Here is a 20,674-nt window from a genome sequence, read left to right as displayed (position 1 = left end):
CCGATAATGTTTTACTTATGGTCTTGTATTCTTAAATATATAAAGTAAGGTTGTTGTGGTTGGGATTTTTCAGTCGTTAAAACAAACATAACTATCGTGCAATAATCATAAGTATACATGCGGAAGCTATTAAGGTTAAGTACGTGTTAAATAATGAAATTTCCACTGAATATGAGTGCCAGTTTTGTTAATAATCACGTATTAAAAACTACTTTGAACTCATGATTATTGCTAGTTTTTTACACGTTTGTCTTGGAACCTTTAATTATTACGCTATCACGTAAACAGTAAATAACGAAATAACATTTTTGAAGTATGTTCAACAACAACAACAAAAACTAAAAGCAAACATCTAAGAACTATTTTTCCCAATTTTAAAGGCTGATGTTTGGAGATGTAAGCACGAACTATAGTTCATGTTTTAACCTATGACTGAAAGGTTTATATCTTTGTTACAAATTCTGAAAGAAAAATATTTAAGAACGGTATAATATCATTTAAATACGACTCAACCTCTGTAATATCACAGGTCACGCGTGGTCGAATGCTAGGTGTAGTGGATTAAATATATGCGGATCAGTCGTTTTACGTTTCATTACAATGAAGGAAAAAAACGCGCTCCGAATTTTGGAACTGTGGATACGTTATACAGGTGGCGGAGAAATCATATTCTTTGATCAAACAACAGCAATCCAAGAGTTTACTATAGATGTTACCGACCAGCGCAAACAACCCTTGAGTGAATACCCATAAACATACAAACACTGATATTACCTATATTCTTACTAAGAAAATCAAACAGATGTATAGATGCACAACTTATTTTTATAGCTAGGATAATATGGTTACATAAATTCAGTCCAGAAATGTTACCAAAACATACATCTTTACATTACAGCTAGAACAAACACTTTATTAACTTTTCAAACTATACTCTTTATCCACTCTAAGTACCAATTTGTTTTAATTTCAAAGGAAAAAAGTAGAATGATATAAGTTTAAATATCTTTATTCGTTTCACTATTTAATATCACATCTTGTTGATATTCTTGTATATTGAAATTTAAGATATAGTTTAGCATTAGTGCCATTGTCTGATAAGAAGAAACTTTTATTGGTCTGTGCTTTTCAGAAATAAGTTAGCAATGAAATGAAAAAATTAATGAATTTTTAATATTCGCTACTTACTCGGTGTTAAGAATAATGGCCCGGCATGGCCACGCGTGTTAAGGCGTGCGACTCGTCATCTGAGGGTCGCGGGTTCGCATCCCCGTCGCGCCAAACATGCTCACCCTTTCAGCCGTGGGGGCGTTATAATGTGACGGTCAATCCCACTATTCGTTGGTAAAAGAGTAGCCCAACAGTTGGCGGTGGGTGGTGATGACTAGCTGCCTTCCCTCTAGTCTTACACTGCTAAATTAGGGACGGCTAGCACAGATAGCCCTCGGGTAGCTTTGTACGAAATTCCAAAACAAACAAACAAAACGTTAAGAATAATATAATATTTTGCTGAATAATTTCATATATTCGCTAAATTGTTTAATAGCGTGTAATGCATTGAAGAAGGCGTCAGTTTGAAAGCTAAAAGATTGTCCTCTTTTCATTCAACAGGAAGCTACAGTCCATTAAAGTTTTCAAATTTACTACGTGTACCCTACCTAAAGCTCCATTCAAACAAAACATTACACAAAACAAAAACGGGATTTCAATAGCAACAAAGATTGTGTATTAACCAAAGAAGTAACGTATGGTAGAAAGATAAAAAATGGAGTTAAAACTTGGACATCTTAAAAATTCGGGCTGTTTACTTGTCTTAGAAAGAAAACAGAGATCTATTTTGTGATGTGAGCGCCCATAAAATATTTTTATTTAAAACGATTATGTAATTTCTTATAATGACAAATACAGGCTTTCGATAATCATGGTAGGTACAACATGAAGAGCTCATTGTGTAATTCAGTGGCTCAACAACAAACAAACAAGTAAAAACAGAGTTCTTCAATTTACAAACTCGTATAAATTACGACAAACCAAAGTATAAAATAAGTTTTTAACTAATTAAAGAAAATCTAGTTTCGTAAACCAACGAGTGTCTTTTAAACCGTTTCTTTGTTTTTGGACTTCGCGCAAAGCTATACGAGGGTTATCTGCAGTAGCCGTCACTAATATAGCAGTGTAAGACTAGAGGGAAGGCAGCTAGTCATCACCACCCACCGCCAACTCTTGGGCTACTCTTTTATCAACGAATAATAGGATTGACCATCACATTATATCGCCCCCCAACTGAAAGAGCGAGCATGTTTGGTGCGACGGGGATTCGAACCCGCGATCCTCAGATTACGAGTTCAACGCTTTAACTCACCTGGGTATGCCGGGCCTATTAAAAGTTTTAAAGAAATTAAGATGAGTACAAACATCGTATTCATGAAAAAATGACATGTCTTAATTATCAGTTTTTATTATAAACTACTATTTTAATATGATAAAGATCTTCTTAGCTTGATGAATGCAAATCATTTGGATATATTTCTTTTTGTTTTAATTAAATGATCCGGCATTACCAGGTGATTAGGGACCTAGACTCACAATCTGAGGCTCGTAGGTTCGAATCCCATAAAACTAAAATATGCTCGCCCTTTTAGCCATGGGGCGTTATTATACGCGATCAATCCCACTATTCGTTGGTAAAAGAATATCCTAGGAATTAGTGGTGGGTGGTGATGACTAGCTGCCTACCCTCTAATCTTACATTGTTAAATTATGAACTGCTAGTGCAGATATCCTTTGCGTAGCTTTGCTCGAAATTCAACAACAAAGAAACAAATTGCATTAAATATACCACTTTGCTGGAAAAATAATGAAAACCTACAATGCCAAATACGCAAATATTGAACCACTTTTACACAGAATCCATGTATTTCATAGTTTCCTGATGTGAAAGTTAATATTTTTTTCTAATGTAATACTATATATTTCATTTATGAAAGAGTACTTTACCATCGGTCTACGTGGTAACTGTCAAAACAACAACAACATCGACCTGTAGTTGGACTGATGAGAATTGATGCAGCTTAGAAGTTCTGTGCTCAGCTGGTTATGGCACAATTTTATTTTCTAATGTGAGATTAATGTTTCTCGCTACAACACAGAAATGATGTACATATATTCATACATATAAAATCCATTCTCCGGCGTTTATTGTTTTGTTGTTTTTGTTAATCAAAAACATTTTTGAAGCATTTTTTTATCTTATAGTATAATACTTTACCTGTTAGAGACAATTCTGCACACAAAAAATTCAGTCAAAGAATAATGTATATAGACATTGATAGTTTGAGATCAAGAATATAAGTATATCTTATCCTAAATTAAGACTTTTTTGGGAACCCTGAGGTAATTTTAAGTAATTAAAACGTTAATATCTAGGCTGTATTCCCGACGTGGAGAGAGCTCTTATAGCCCACGAAGTAGCTTTTCGTTAAAACAAAATAAAATTACGATGCTATGCAAAAGATACCACTTATAAACTTTCAGTTCTGTAGTTCAATAACTTACCTCTTATTTACTGAAATGAGTGTGTGTGTGTGTGTTTTTCTTTAGAGCAAAGCCACATTGGGCTATCTGCTGAGTCCACCGAGTAAAAACTTTGAAACACTATAGTATCTAATTACTGTCTACACGTTATCACAATTCTTCAACTATAATATTTTCTGCGTTATTATACTTATTTTTAACATTGCGTTTAATTAGATCATACGCAAGTCAGAATACAATATACTGCATAATGTTTCATTAAACACTTAAAGATTAATAACAGTATAATTTAGGTATATTCAAATATTTGTTTATAAGTTTGCCTGAGTCTAAATACTTCTTGTTGTGTCTACATTTATTTTATGTTAAAGTTAGTGACAGCTGTCCAGTTTTAATGCAATAATCATCCCTGAGAGACGTGTACCACTGTTTCTATTTCTTCTTCCTGCACCTAACTTTGTTTGGTCCAATTTTCATTTTATTTTTTAATTTTAAGTCATCATAACAGATAATTGTTCTGAACCGCGCGTACAGATGTGCCCATCAAAAGTATAAAGAAAAAACAACAATTAAACTGTTTGTTCAGAAACATATAAATTTTCAGACAAAAACGTCAATAATATACTGTGTCTAATGTCAATAAAAGTTTCTCACTCGAGGCTAAATATTATTAATTAAACCATTAATTAATTATTCAAACTATTCAAGTTTGACTGTGCAATGCTGCTTAGTATGTAATATAATACAATTGTATGAATAAGTTGTCTCTATGATTTCGTGAATATTTTTGATTTTGACATATATTTGCGCTTTTTTTCGTGATTTTGTTAAACATTTTAACAGAACACCTATTTTTGACATTATCGAGATTATTGAGCATTTATTTATTTAAAGTACTGAACACTGTCTTGTTTTCACGTTTGGTTTTTAGTATAAAAATGTTCAAATTGAGGTAGTTTTTGTATGATTTTTATTCAATATGATTTATCGTGTTGCTCTTTTCTCTTCTATTTAACACTAAAAGTTTCCATCATAGAAAGAAGCTCGCAGCAAGCGGACAGGGATTCTATAGACGAACATGTTCTATTATGATAGTGTCTAGAGTTTGCAAACCACTATTTTCTGACAAATGTTGTATTGTAGTCTACGTTTTATGACAGGATTCACGTGATTCATCTTACTTTCCGTTTGTAAATCGCACCGTTTTGTCAGGACTGGCTTCCCTCTTTTATACAAGTCTCTTTGTCGTAAAATGGAGAATTCTTGGACAAGTTGATGTTTGTCATATTTTGTAAACATTTTCATAGCACTGAATAGTGACAAACGGTTTGGGAAATTGCTTTTTAATTTTAGAACTGCTTGGTTTGTACATAATATAGAGATCAATGACTTTTTGAGAGTGACTCTAACATTGGAAACTATTGTTATACCGGAAATTATATAACTTATGATTAGTTTTAATCATTGTTTCAAAATGATTGTAATATATTTTGTCTTAGGAAGATAGTGTATCGACTATTCATTAAAGGCGCTGACAATAGAACTTGTTTGTTTGTATTATTTCAAAGCTACTTAATTGTTTATTTGTATTCTGTCTACTGCTGGGACTGGAATCGCGTTTTTTAACATCGTAGGTCAACCAAATTACTGCCGACCAGCCGAAAGACGACACACGGCAGAATTAACGAGTTATATTATTTCTACGATCTTAGTGCATTATTAAAGCTAATTATGTCCCTTAAGATACTGCCGTCTTCAAGCTACATAAGCAATAGTTTTATTGCTTTACCTGTTTTTTTATTATCAAAGTAACAGCCACAAAAAGCGTTTGAAACACGTTAAAGTTTCTTAACATTTTATGAGCAGTAAAAATTCATAAATTAACAAACTTTTTATCTCTTTCAATTCGTCGATAAGAAAATGCCACGAAAGTTGGAAGAGTCAAGAATATCATTAATACAGGTTAGTAGAACATATTTTTGATTTTTGTTTTGTTGACATATTTTACAGACACAGCATTCGTTGGAAGAAACGCCATTAACCAGGAAATTAATTTTACATCAAAGCGCCAAATTGTTTATTTTACTGGCCACTAATATATTTTTCGAGTGTATGTGATTATTTACAGATATTTCTTCTACCAATCGTTACAAGAAGATCCGTTTGTATCATCAATTTCCATCAAGTTTTATCAAAAATGACATTAATATATTAAAGTATCTTATTGTTTATTTTAGTTATTTTAACGTCACAGCTTCAAGTAGTTTTAAATGCTAATTTATGATCTATAACAAAACTGAATTATTTTATACTACAAGTAGAGGCCCGGTTTTATCAAAAATGACATTAATATATTAAAGTATCTTATTGTTTATTTTAGTTATTTTAACGTCACAGCTTCAAGTAGTTTTAAATGCTAATTTATGATCTATAACAAAACTGAATTATTTTATACTACAAGTAGAGGCCCGGCATGGCCAAGCGTGTTAAGGCGTGCGACTCGTAATCTGAGGGTCACGGGTTCGCATCCCCGTCGCGCCAAACATGCTCGCCCTCCCAGCCGTGGGGGCGTTATAATGTGACGGTCAATCCCACTATTCGTTGGTAAAAGAGTAGCCCAAGAGTTGGCGGTGGGTGGTGATGACTAGCTGTCTTCCCTCTAGTCTTACACTGCAAAATTAGGGACGGCTAGCACAGATAGCCCTCGAGTAGCTTTGTGCGAAATTCAAAAACAAACAAACTACAAGTAGAAAATAGTTTAAAGCTACAAAGATCTATGCAACGAAAGCAAATCAAAACGGAAATGAAAATTTAAATTTTCAACTTAAACGACTGTTTAGAGTTTTCAAGAGTTTGGATACATTGTCTGTTATGTTAAGCTAATTGTGAGAGAGAAGCAGACAGCTAGAAGTACCAGCCGCCAAAAGACTTTGTTCGAAACTTTGAATCGAATAACAGTTACTTTCGCTCATTTCTCCTCAATTGGGCCAGATGGATAAGGTACTCGACTCGTAATCTGAGGGTCGCGGGTTCGAACCCCGTCACATCAAGCATGCTCGCTCTTTCAGCCGTGGGGGCGTTATAATGTTACGGTCAGTTCCACTATTCGTTGGTAAACGAGTAGCCAATGAGTTGGCGGTGGGTGGTGATGACTAGCTGCCTCCCTCTAATCTTACACTGCTAAATTTAGGACGGCCAGCGCAGATAGCCCTCAAGTAGGCTTTGCGCGAAATTCAAAACAAACCAAACCATTACTTTACAATGATATTCTATACTATTTTGCAGAAAATTCAAGCCTACAAATACATTTTATTTCTAACGCTAAAATGTTTGCAAGTGTCGTGTATCGATGCAAATAAACAATAAATATATAAAAAGTTCGTAAACAGAAAGTATGCGTAAACAGAGGAGATTCAGTATTATTGGAAAAAATGATTTATAGAGGCAAAGTGTAGCTGCATTATTCAAGCTCATCAGAGTTATAATAATATGCACTGTATTGATTTAGTAGTTAACGAGTTAACCAAACGAAAAGGCTTAATGAATCTGTTCCAGACAAAATGCTATCACGTTATAGAGTATTATTCACCCCTACAGGCTTTACACTTACATCGAGTTTAATATATTTATACATGAAGACAGTGTAGAGCGATTTTGAATTTTGAAGTCCATATTAGAACTAATGAACGTTTAATTGTACATTATACTACGGCTTTCAAGGAGGACACATTATAATTTATGGATAAATGATTGGTGTTTTTAATTGTTTTGACTGATGTCGACTTTTGGTATATATATATATGATGCTTATTAAGGATTGAAAAGTAACATTAAATCATTTTCTGTTTTATATAAACTATTTGTTCATCACTTCATAGTAACTTAGTTTGGTAAAAAATAATTGTTGTTGATGACATTAATCAATCTTAATCCAAAAGTATAAAATCTATTAACATAATTTATGTTATATGTCATTGGTCTCAATAAATTATAATATCTACGATAGAATAGTGTTTAAAGAGACAACCTAGTCGTGCCAACTATTCTTAGCACTATTACTTGAAAGGCATTGGAACCAGACGTTGGAAGAAATATTTGACAGTTCTTTTGCATAATCCAAGTGCACAAGTCTATTTAGCAATTAAATGTCAAAGCTCCATTGGTTTTTTTATCTTCGCATATATAAAAACAGGGACTGTATATGTCTTTGCATTTTGGCACACATTTTATGTTGATTGCAATCTGATTCCTTCAACGGTTCACAATATATTAAGATTTATGCACAATTGCTAAACATATTTATCTAAGCTTTATGAAATATTGATTGATATTTTTGGCACATTGTAGGTATAATAACTTAGCAGGACATTAGAACATTGTAAAAGTAACGATCATTGCAACAAACGTGGGAAGAAACAATATAGTGATATATATAAAACTAATTTACACTACATTAAAACTACTTTAGCAATACGTTTTCTGTCCTATTCATACGACTGCCTTAGGCTAACTAAGTATTTTGTAGAATAAAGCTTTTTGAACACATTTAAATAAATTCAGAAAGTGACGTGCACAACACGTGAAGTTTGGTATCACAACTGCGTAAACTAAACGATTAACCAATACAACAGATCCTAAAGCATTACAAGGATGAAAATAATAAGTTGATTATTCAAACTTATTGAATGAGGTACAAGACCAAAATAGTGTTTTAATTATTATTAATAAATCAACTAAAATCATAATACTCATATTATTCTATTCTTCTTTCTTTGATCACTCCATATATCTCTGATAAGTTTCATATTAAGCACCCTTCCCGTTTAATTTCACTGAAGCAAGCACTAAGAAAAATAACATTACGCTAGTAATATGAGTGTCAAAAATCAGAAATAACCAGATACATTCCATAGGACGGATAAACCGTAAAGCATAAAAATCTTCATTTATAGCTTTCAAACCTTGTGTTGGGAAGTGATAACTACGTCGCAAGCAGCTGTTCGATTCCCAGGAGAGTAAAAACGTTTATCTAACTGAAAAGTTTGAAGAAAGTTTCCATAGAAACCTAAAATATATTAAAAATAAATATCAGTGAATGGTCAGATATTTGAGATATATTGTCTTTTATCTTCAAAAATAAAAATATCAGAATAAAAACCTTGACATCTTAACAATTAATCACATGTTTAAATCTCCAAGGGATTATTATTAATGAGTCAATATATACTATGTTGCTGTTATTTTCGGTTATAACATTTTCTCTGCTCAGTTTCTGAGGGTAAAATGTTACGACTTTGTTCTTATCGTTTATTTTATGAGCAAAAACTTCACGAAACAGTTGGAATATAATAAGATCAGCATGAACAACCACTCTTCCATGTCATATTAATAGCTACTACGTCATATTAATTGCTTGTAAGTACATATATACAGTTAAAGATTACCTTATTTCTACAAAAAATTCTTCTGTTGTGGTTGTTCTTTTAAAACCATTCTTTAAAACTCAAAATTTTCATAAGAAATTTTCATTACATTATTCAATTTTTCTAAATTCATAGCGTCAAATACTTCAAAAACACTCCCCATAAGAAAGTATTTTCAGCAAATATACTTGTATAAGTTGTTTAATTTGCAAAGTAATTAGATGTATTGTAAGAATAATTTTTAAATAGCGTAGTGGTCTCAATAGTAGTCATCTTGTAAATTTTGTAATGCGTTCATTATTTTTAAAACTCTTATGTATGTATTTCTAAAGTAAGTCGTTACGTTGTAATCTGTACACATACACCCCATGCATAACTGCAGTAATGACCTATGCATTACAAATCTATCTAACAGAGGAGTTTTTACATTTGATATACAGCTCAAAAAAGTAGAAAGAATTATAGTTTATTTAAGCACTCGTTGGTTACAATTAAATACCGTGTTTATTATAGTATTAGTGACACATTGTGCATTTAAATAAAACACAAGATTTGTTGCTTTAAATTTTATTCTTATGGCTTTGTTAGTCCTGAAATATCATTTCTTTTCAGACGGTTGATTAGACACAACCCATTAAAAGAAATATATTAAAATATTTATGTTTTTTATTGTGTTACTTTATCAATTTAATTTATTCAAAAACGATTTGGTTAGCATCATTTACTCTGAACTAACCCAAATACATGTGGCTTTGAAGTGTTTAATATACATATATTTATTCACCTGCACCCCAGTGGCTCAGCGGTATGTCTGCGGACTTACAACGCTAAAAACCGGGTTTCGATACCCGTGGTGGGGAGAGCACAGATAGCCTATTGTGTAGCTTTGTGCTTAATTCAAAACAACAACAACAACAACATTTATTCACCACAAATATCGGTAAAGTATAACCAAGACATAACCGAAATGTTTACGAGTTACGTATTAACGAATCCACGAACATCTTTGTTTAAATGAAAATAAAACTACTTTTTTGGAAACAAGCACGGAAGTTACACTAAGTACTCTTAAGAACTATAGCGCTAGAGATTAAACAAACCGAAATTCCCACAAAAAGTCTATGCATATTGTTTTAGTTGTCGATACTTCAGCCAGTTTAGCTTTAAATGTTGCACGTGAATACTTCCGCCAATTCACAATACATTTTTCTACAACGAAGTTAATCTAAACTTTAACACTTCAGAAAAGTATTTGTAATTCGAGTTTGAAAAGTGTTGAAAATATTCCTGTAAATAATAAAAATTACCCTGTCTACCAGTGATTTGAACGACCACGTTTGTTTTATCATCTGAATTTTTTCACACTTTTTACAGACAGAGACTCACCCAAGTAGCTGTGCGACACAGAAAAAAATCAATAATATGCTTCCTTTGATGGTGTAATGAACCATGTTTATAAAGTCGTCCAAAAAATTCTAACGAGCTGTAGAAAATGAAACACCAAACGTCTATTTCAATTTTATAGTGAAAGCTAAAAACGTGTGAGTAATATGCGGTATTAGTGTTCATCATGTCGACAGCAGAAACTGACATTTGATGGGACTTCTGCCTTCTTACGATACACATAACACACATCACTTGATTTTAATGCATCATCAAAAAATGCTATCTCAACATTATGATTCATATTTCAAAGGCTTATTCTCTAACAAATACATTTCTTGCTATTTTAACATTTACATCAATCATTCTATTATTATTTTCTTCACCAATACCTCCTTTAATTTCCAGGTCATCTCCAAAAGTTTACAAAACTGATTTAGGAAAAAAACAATTACTAATTATACAATGCCATCATTATATTCACAGGAATTTACGAATTTATTTCTGACAAATTATTTTGTCTCACATATATGATTTACCAGTATTATCGAAATGGAAAAGGAGTGTGATGAAATACCAATGGTGTTACACAGCGAGTTATATTCTCCACTTGTTTGATATTCTGCAGATCGTCAATATATATATATATGAAATAAAATGAAAAACAGTTTTCTCATATTTCTAGTAAATTAGGTCATGCCAAAAAATACTACTTCATTGTCCTTCTTAGGAAGAAACTAAAACTTATTAATCCAGTTAAAAGCCATTTTACAGATAGTCCTTTTTATTAAATAAATACGATGACTGGTACGTAACTAAAGAATAATTTTAAAATGTTAATTTTATTTTATTCAAATTTTAAAATAAAAATTATACAAGCTACAGTTTCAGGACATATTATCACCGCTTTTTCTCACACTTCATAACTCATTCACACGCAACAACGTGACTTTGACGTTGTCACGCGTTACAATATCTAAAGCATCCAATTTGAGAAACAAAAATACGTTGTAATCCCTCAACAGAACAAAAGCTATTACATCACTTAAATAGTACTGTAGTTGAATAGCTTTCTAAATATATATTTCGTAGCATATTATTATCTGACATTTTAGGAAAATATAACTTGTCCGCTATTTTATTTTTCAAGTGGATATGACTACTCATGGTAAGTTTTCAATATGTGATATGAAATAACCTATTCATAGTATTTTTGTTAATTATTCCTTTCCCTGAATAGTACTAACTTGAATTTGCCTTGTGAAGTAGACTGCTGTGTGTTGACACTGAACTGCATAAAAAGGTTGGCTTCATGTCAAGAAGTCACGCCAAAACGCAATGTAATGAAATCGAGTTTCAATAATATTGTGTTTTTTAAAAAGTTTATTTGATATAATACATAAAATGTGAATGCCCAAAATAGAATTGAAAATTAGCGCTTGGAAATATAAATAATGTAGTACTTTTTTCTCACTTTGAGATGCGATATTATTTATTAAAACTTATATAATGTAGAGATATCTCTGAAGGTCAACGCCTTTTATGTGTAGATAACTGCAGCTAAAAGCTATTATATGATGTGTAAAATAAAATTCATGTATTAAGAACAATATAAAAGAGTTTCCTTCATATTTTGACCTTCTTATATAGTTATGTTTTTCGTGTGCATAAAATGCAACTAAAAATATTATTAAACGATTATTTTTTCAAAAAAGAGACTTTAGTGTATGTTCCCCAGTGTCATAGCAGTATGTCTACCGATTTAGTTTGCTATAAACCGGGGCAGAGCACAGGTAATCCATTGTGTAACTTTACACTTAAATATAAACATACATCGTGGTATTTCAGAAAGTTGTTTTTATCTTTTAAGGCGTCAAGTTATAAGTAATTTAGTCGGAAACATCATAGTTGTGGTATAAGGTGCGTCCGAGAAAATGATTTAGCGTGCGACTTAGAGGAATTAAATCAATATTGGCGGCCAAACTCATAGCTACACTTTTAGGGATTTTGCAGGAAATATTCATTTATTGGTTAACCAGACCGATTTTTTGTTAAACTATGAGCATGATGGTAAGTACAACAAAATACGTGATCTAGTCTACAAATGTTTGTTCGTAGACACATGTATCCATGCTCTTGAACTACCAAACAATTTATTATAGACAATTAAAACTTGTTTATGGTTTAAACGTTTCGTTTGATTTGGCATATTCAGATTTTTTTTAAGTAATAAACAATGACTGGCCTATTATAAAGCGGATAGGATTTCAGGATAAAAGATCCGGAGTTCGAGAGGTAATGGCGTTGAACACATTCAGCACTGCGAGCTGTAATAGCCAATCTAGGTTCAAAGAGTTGAAGAAAGCATTCTATGGTAAACAATACAAAATTAGTAAAGCTATACCTGAATTTTAAGGTTCTTTGATTTGATCGTTAGTCTGAAGCACACATAAGCTGCCTTTTTAGTTGAAAATTCGAATTCTTCAACAAGAAAGAGGGTGATATCAAATGCATTATAAGAAGCCTACAGAAAGTTGAGCAGTTCAGGTAACAACTAAAGTTGATATAATGTCGCGATGGAAAGGAATGTATCAGAACTACATTTTGACATTGACAAAGTAGTTAAAGTGATGACACCTATAATTCTTGAGACGTCTATGTAATAACTCTTTCCGATGCATAATATTAATACACTCAGATCATGAAGAGAATTTTGAAACAAAGAAATATGGATCAACTCAGGACACTGGGACCATTCAGACAGAGGTGTGGAACAAAGACTTACCTCGGACTTGAGAAGGAAAATGCGGCGTCTTGTAACAAGTGAGAATTCACAAACACAAAGGTCAATGGAAAAAAAACGTCCACGTTTCCCAAACAACAGTATGCAACGTAACCAAGACGCATCTTCATCTAGAAAAGCGACAGATGTCGCTTGTAAAAACTTTGCTTCTATTACATATCGGTTCCACCATCGCGTATCACAAACAACTGAATAATTAAACGGATATTGTTAGAATTTCGTGAGAAAACATATAGGAAAAGTCGCCAGAGACAGAGGCGATGGATTCATGTTAAATAGATAAGTTGAAATGGGTATAGAGATACTTAACCACTATGTATATTATGGAAATATAGCGAGAAGGAGAGGTTGCGTTTCATATGATAACCTTACAGTAAAGCATTTCAAATGTAAATTGCTCTGCAGAAGTGTTGTCAAGATCCACAGTTATCAGATAGAGCATGACTGGACGTGGCGACATGGACTATAACGACGTGGTAAGGTTTTAAAACCTTTCTAGTGTAACGTAATCAATCTCTTTTTATTCTTATGTTTTGATTTCCCCTCCTTATCCAACGTTATTGATAAAAGTGCTGACATAAACGATAAATTGGACGAATAATTTTATTTTTTAGTTTCCTAAACATTTTATTTCCCAAATAATTTAGAAGGATGTAATATGTTGACGTTTCTGTATTCCAGAATAAAGCTCACGACAAGAGAGTTCAGTGGAAAATATTTTGTTTTGTTATTCGTAAAGAGAAGATATTATTTCTTATTTAGTTTGGTAACGGGGTTTCTACCTTCCGAGTAAGTGTATCAGTTGTTTGTTTAAGAAAGGAATTGCCTTACCCTTTTGCTTATAATTTCTTAAATCCTTTAATACATCTATTTGGTGAAAGGCACAACAGTACGACTCATGTCACAGTTAAAGAATTTCAACGAGATGCAAATAAGGGCAAATCACTTTTATTTATGTTTTTACTGAAGCCTTTCAAAGAAAGCCAGGTCTTCATATTATTTCTCAACTTTTGAAAATAAAAAAATTAGACTATAGAAATACAAGAAACGAGAATAGTAAAAGCATAGCGATGCCCAGTTTAAAATGAATAAAACATTTCATTCCCTGCTTTACAAAGCGTAGGTGCAATTTTATTTCGGTCTTCAACCCGTTCTTAGAGAAATGGTGACGAAGCTATACGTACGACACGTAAGAGAAAAGATTTTTGTTAGGCTATAGAAAGCTTTTATTCTTGCTTGCTAAAGCAGTAGTTCGCCCAGTAATGGCATCTTTAACAATCTCCGGCTGTCACCTAGAATTTACGTGCCAGTCAAGCATCGTTCAGGAAATCATGGACAATCAGCTATGATCCAGCTTCGCTCAAAGGCTAAGCAATAAAGAGCATGCGTACTAATGACCAGATCGGGTTATGCATGAAAGAATGAAATAAATGTGGTGGGAAAACTGTCAGTGGCTGAGAACCTGTGTAAGAAAAGTAAAAAATTCTAAAAGAAAACAGACTTAAAAAAATAAAATCCTAGTATACTGCATTTGTTATACTTTCAGAAATTAAAGTGTAGTGGGTTTCTTAGCAGAATAATTTAAGTGCACAAATTCAATTTCTAGAAAAATTGTCAGGACAGCTCGGCCAATTCCAAGAACCACAACAAACATATACTTTTGTGATTGCCAAAATTATGATAACAGTATGAACCACAGAAACAATAAACTAGTGTAAATATACATAAATGATCAAACCCGAGCTTCAATGTTTCACATTTATAGTAAGTAAGTCTATATAAATAATACTTTTGTGTTTATCTGTTCGGGACTTTTCTCACAAGTTTCTCGATCTAATGCTGCAAATTTCATATCTTTAAAAGGACCTTTATTTGGGGAGTTGAGATTGCATATTGGCTTTTCCATTCAGAATCACCTTACATGATTTTTGATTAGTTAGACCTTTCAATGCAACAACTACTGTACTGGATGACACAATATCGTTGTCATCACATGACGACTGGTTTCTATTTCAACCCACAGTTTTTCATTTGCAAAGTATTTCTAACAAACAACACTGAACACAAGTGTGATTTCCTAAAATAACGAGTATTACACTAAATAGACATTCAGTTAAGTGTGTTTTCATTACAAATTTATATTTACTTTATTTCGCAATAATGTCCTTTTGTTTGTTTCATAATCTGCTGTAAATATTTTTGGCTATTTTTTCTTTAGTTTTTATGAATTTCATTGTTTCAACTCATAAAACGTATTATATACTGAAAGCTCATAACTGTTTTATAGTGCATACACTATTATAGTCCCCCGCTTATACGGCGGTAAGTCTACGGATTTACCACTCTAAAATCAGGTGTTTGATTCTCCTCGGTGGACTCAGCAGATAGCCTGATGTGGCTTTGCTATAAGAAAAACACATAAACATACACTATTATAAATACCATTACGTTATGCGTAGTTTTATGAAGTTACGTTCGCGTAAGTTTGTTTGTTTGACAACATTTTTTTTCAACTTGACTAGAATTCATCGATCTAACGAATAATTGTTGCAAAAAAGTGTAACGTGAGTGGTGTGCGTGAATTGTTATTCTATGCTAGCCGTCCCTAATTTTGCAGTGTGAGGCTAAAGGGAAGGCAGCTATTCATTACCACTCACCGCCAACTCTTAGGCTACTCTTTTACTCTTGAAAGTGACAAAGTTAGAAACATTGAAGCAAAGGGCATGGAAACTACGGCAAAAGTTTTGCGGTTCGCGGCTAGTAGTTGTATATTATTATTATTGTTGTGTCTAAATTGTAATGAATAAAGACATTTTTCGCCAACCATGTTCTGTTTCTAACTAATTAGTTTACCTAATATTGTGCTTAAACGCCAACCACTTCTTAAAAGTTGTTAACAAATTAACTTTTAAGAAATGTCTTTTGACAGAAAAGGATTAATTTTTACAGTGAGGTTTTACCCTATTTATTAGCCACGGATTGAATATGAAATTTACACAGAGAAAAGTTTTCTAAATATTTTCATTCTAGAAATTTTTAAAAGACCTGGACATTAATTCAAAAACCGTTAATAAGTTTTAACCAGTAGCTTTTGTTTGAGGCTTTTATTGACGCTACGTTATTTGAGGGAAAACTACATTTGATATAGTAGATAAAGCAATACTGTATACTATATACTATATACGACTGTTTCTTTTTTCTAAATGGTAACCTAGGTGTAAATAATGTAAAGAAATTAAATTAAAATATCAAATTAACCTTTAAAACAAATAATAATATTTTCATATGTTTTAATGACAAGTTGCTTTGGATACATTCTAGTATCAACAAGTAAACGGAACACCAACCAATACATGCGGACTTGACACTTTTAATTTGTATGAACTAATTACTCGTTTGTATTACATACTGAAAGTCAACTCAGTTACCTAGATGAATTTGAGTTTTTTGTTTCAAACTAACAGCTTATTTCCATGATAATAAGTTGAAGTTTATATTATTTGCAATTAAATAATGATTTTGATCTGAAATCAGCCGAAAATAAGCAAATCTAATTAATCAGGTAAACAATTACTTAATAACGATTTTACGCAAATTAGTAACTACTGAAAGCAAAGTGATAGGTTATAGTGTTCTAAAAAAAAAGGTTATAGAGTATAACAACATATAATAATCAAATGTTGTTGTTTTGAATTAAGCACAAAGCTACACAATTGACTACATGTGCTCTCCCCACCACGGGTATCGAAACCCGGTTTTTAGTGTTGTATGTCCGCAAACATACCGCTGAGCCATTGGGGGGCTGATCAAATCTTATAATTAATTATTGAAAGTTGTTTTTGAGAAACGATACTTCTAAAGCGTTTTTTAATCAATTTTCAAGTATTTAAGTCATATGAATATCTAGGAAAAGATATACGAATATAACACAACGTATTAACATTAAACTTGACAGCAAAATTATAATTCTGTTATTGCATATCGTTGAGTATTAACTCTAAACGTAACTACAAATTTTAATATGCACACAACTATACAGAATGATGTAACGTATCTTATTGCCAGTTTAATTCCACGTCAAGTATTTAATAAGCACTTGAAGATTTACACCACTGTGATTTCTTTGATACGCCTTCGAATATAGCGCAGAAACTTCAAACCAGACGCAAGTGAAGCTCAATTTTTAATATTCTCCAGATTAAGACTGAAAACATTATTATTCCTCAAGCTGTAAATTCTTGTTAGAGTTTTTCACCTAGGATCAGAAAGCTTCATTTCTTGAAATTCTTGAAACAACCCCAGTGTCAAAAAATACTCAAAAGTAGAGTTTGCAGAAGTACCAGAAGGATTAGCGGATGTTATCAGTATAATTATGATATAAGAGTAATTTTGTATGCTACAAAAATATTTAATACAAACATTAGTAACAGCTTAGGGAAAAGAAAGCAGGAAAAACACTGCAGTATAAACGAAATTCAATGTCATAAAAAAAAATTAAACGAAAACTGCTCACCTGGCGTGAATATGATATTGCATAATATATATATATATATATAGTTTTTTTTTCCTCTTCATAGATCTTTAAAAGTATAGATATCTTCAGAAATATTGATGTATTATGATACCAACTAAACATTATTCACGAGTGAACTCACTGAAAGCAGTCTTTATTACAGTTTTTAGACTATTAATAATCTAGATAAATATTTTATTTTTTCTTTCCCTTAGATCATATATTTGTGAAATAAAGGGCACGTGTCATCTAGTAGTTTCAGTAGTTTAATATAACCAGCAAACTACGATATCTGCCAATCTTTGTGGCATAAAACATGCTGACCTTTACATGATATGTAATTTCTAATTTTATTTTTACTTGAAGAAACTAATAGCAGCGTCTCAATGCAGGGTGAACCGAATAAATCTATCATACAAGAATAGCACAGTGATATCTTTGTTGCAGTTTGACTTGAGTTTAGTAAAGTGAAGGAACGAATTCATAATAACAACTTTCATTTTTTTTTCCTTTTTCAAGAATAAGAATGTTGATACACTGAAGTTGACATAGAACGTTATTTGCAAAAACGGTGAACAGAGTGAAAGCGTACAAAACTAGCAATGGGTCTTTTAAGATAACTATTGTGTTATTTTAAGTTCCAGCATTGTCTTTGTTATACTAGCCATTTGATTTAAATTAGACTTGTTTCTCTGTATTATCAGTGTCTTTAATCTTGAGTTCTCTTTCGTTACTGTCTCTCCAAATGGTCTTGAACTCTTTCTTATCACCACTTAATCACGAACTGTAAGTGCATGTTGTATAACACTGCTCGTTTCTTTGTTTATAACATTCGAGTGCTGGATTGTATTCGGTGTTTCTACGAGCCGTAGCACGCGTGAATAACCTACGCATATTTCACTACCATACAGGTTATTCAGCAGATGGTTACCTGAGGTACAAGTCTGAGCTTTATATGTTAAATGTAGTAACATTTTAAGGCTGGCTTCACATTCTTTCGTTTGTATACACTTGAAGAGACGATACAAATATGTATTTTTAACAGCCTCTTGACCTGTTTCTCTTGCTAGACCTATTATTTACATTTGTAGACTATATTCTAAAAAGCTTTATACCTGCCACGTGGTTAATTTTGTTCTTAAATTTTGAAAATATTTCGTTTAATTACATTTTCTTAGTCAATCATACTTTATAAAACATAATAGTAATTATAGAAAGGTGTGCACGAAGATCTCGTGTCTTTACGTTGTGACTTTTCTGAGTGTTTATAAATTAAGATTAAAGCACATGAATACCATTTTGGTATGACTATTTGCACTCTCAAATTTGAGCAAGTGCACTATAACTTAAAAACGTGTATTTTTTATAAAGATCATGTACAATAACATTCTCTGGACGACTGTTAATAAAGGGAAAGTATACATCATATCTAAAACATCAATTTACTTCAGAAGCTTTCTTATCAATTTTACTATAGAATCTAAATGTTTGTCCCTTTTAAGAATTAATCACATAGTACTTCGATCTTTTATTTGCATTCAAGTGATAATCTTTTAAAGCACATTATGGCTTTGTTTTATTTCATAATTAATAAAAAGTCATAAAATCTAAATAAATATATTAAGATACGTTTTCGGCGTGATATACATAACTTTATTCTCTTAGTTTGGTTTCTTAATTCTCGATAATCAAGATTTGACGTTTTGACCATCTGAATTCTTTGTTTCAAATAATGTTTTCAAAATATCATAGTTTAGAACACATTACTGTTTTTTATGTTTATATATATATATTTCTTAGCTTCATTAGCTTCGTGTTTTCTTGTTTTGTTAGTTTACGCACAAAGCTGCATAGTGCTATGCCACTGGGGGCATGAAGACAGAAATATGTGTGGATATTTCTTTAGTTATATTACATTATACTGATACTTATCTGATACATAATGAATAATATTTGTTTTTTTCAAATATTTTTCTATTTAGCAACCATCAAGTGTACTATATTGTTTGTTATCTATGTAATCAAGAAAGTTAGGATGCAATCCAACATAGTTTACAGCAGTGTTAGAAACAAAAACTGGCACTATTGTAATTCTATAGAACACTATAATATCAGTTATATTAAAATTACATAGTTGTGGAAAAGGTCCAGCATAGTCAGGTGGTTAGGGCGTTCAGTTCGTAATTTTGTAGGTTTGAATCCCCGTCACTCCAAACATGCTCAATGTTTCAGCCGAGAGGGAGTTATTAAGTTCGGTCGATCCCACTGATTGTTGGTAAAATAGTAGCTAAACAGTTTCTGATGGGTGGTGATGATTAGCTGCCTTTCCTCTAGTCTTACACTGCTAAATTAGGGACGAGTAGCGCAGATATCCCTCTTCTAGCTATGCGCGAAATTACAAAATCAATTCTGAAGAAATATATGTGCCTCTGCAGATTTAGAAAGAAGGCAAATATAAGTAATAGTTAAAATTTCATTATGGTTATACCAAACTGTAATCACTAAAATTTATTTTTATTAGCAAAAAAAAATACAATTTGCAAATAATTACTATTTCTTGTTATTATAATTAATTTAAGATTGTTCTGATAAATATCTTGGATTTCCCTCAAGGTGTTGTTTCTATTAACAAAAACTGTAGTTAAGCATGAGTTAAAAGTACCGATAGATGTGAATTTCTCTTTCTCGCTACTTATAAATGACAATGTATTGCATTTAGTGCACATCATTCCATAATGTATTTTGACATTTAGAGTTAACATTTTAATGTTATGTTTATGAAATGTAAAGCAGTATATAAATGCAGAGTGAACAAATTAATTTTTTTCAGTGTCACTTTCTTCAGTATTGTATTTTAGATCAAGTGTTAGCCGTAAGTTGGTAAAACATTAACGATTTTTTTCTATTATTACTTAGTCTATTTCTATTTTTTTCGATTTACAGTTAAAAGCCTGACTTAACTAAACTTATTTACTTTTTTCTGATTGAGAAGCAGGTTTTCTTTTTTACATCACTTTG

The sequence above is a fragment of the Tachypleus tridentatus genome, chromosome 13 (genome assembly GCF_004210375.1).
Source record: "Tachypleus tridentatus isolate NWPU-2018 chromosome 13, ASM421037v1, whole genome shotgun sequence".
NCBI classification, from domain to species: Eukaryota; Metazoa; Arthropoda; class Merostomata; order Xiphosura; family Limulidae; genus Tachypleus; species Tachypleus tridentatus.
Note: the sequence above shows the minus strand (reverse complement) of the source record.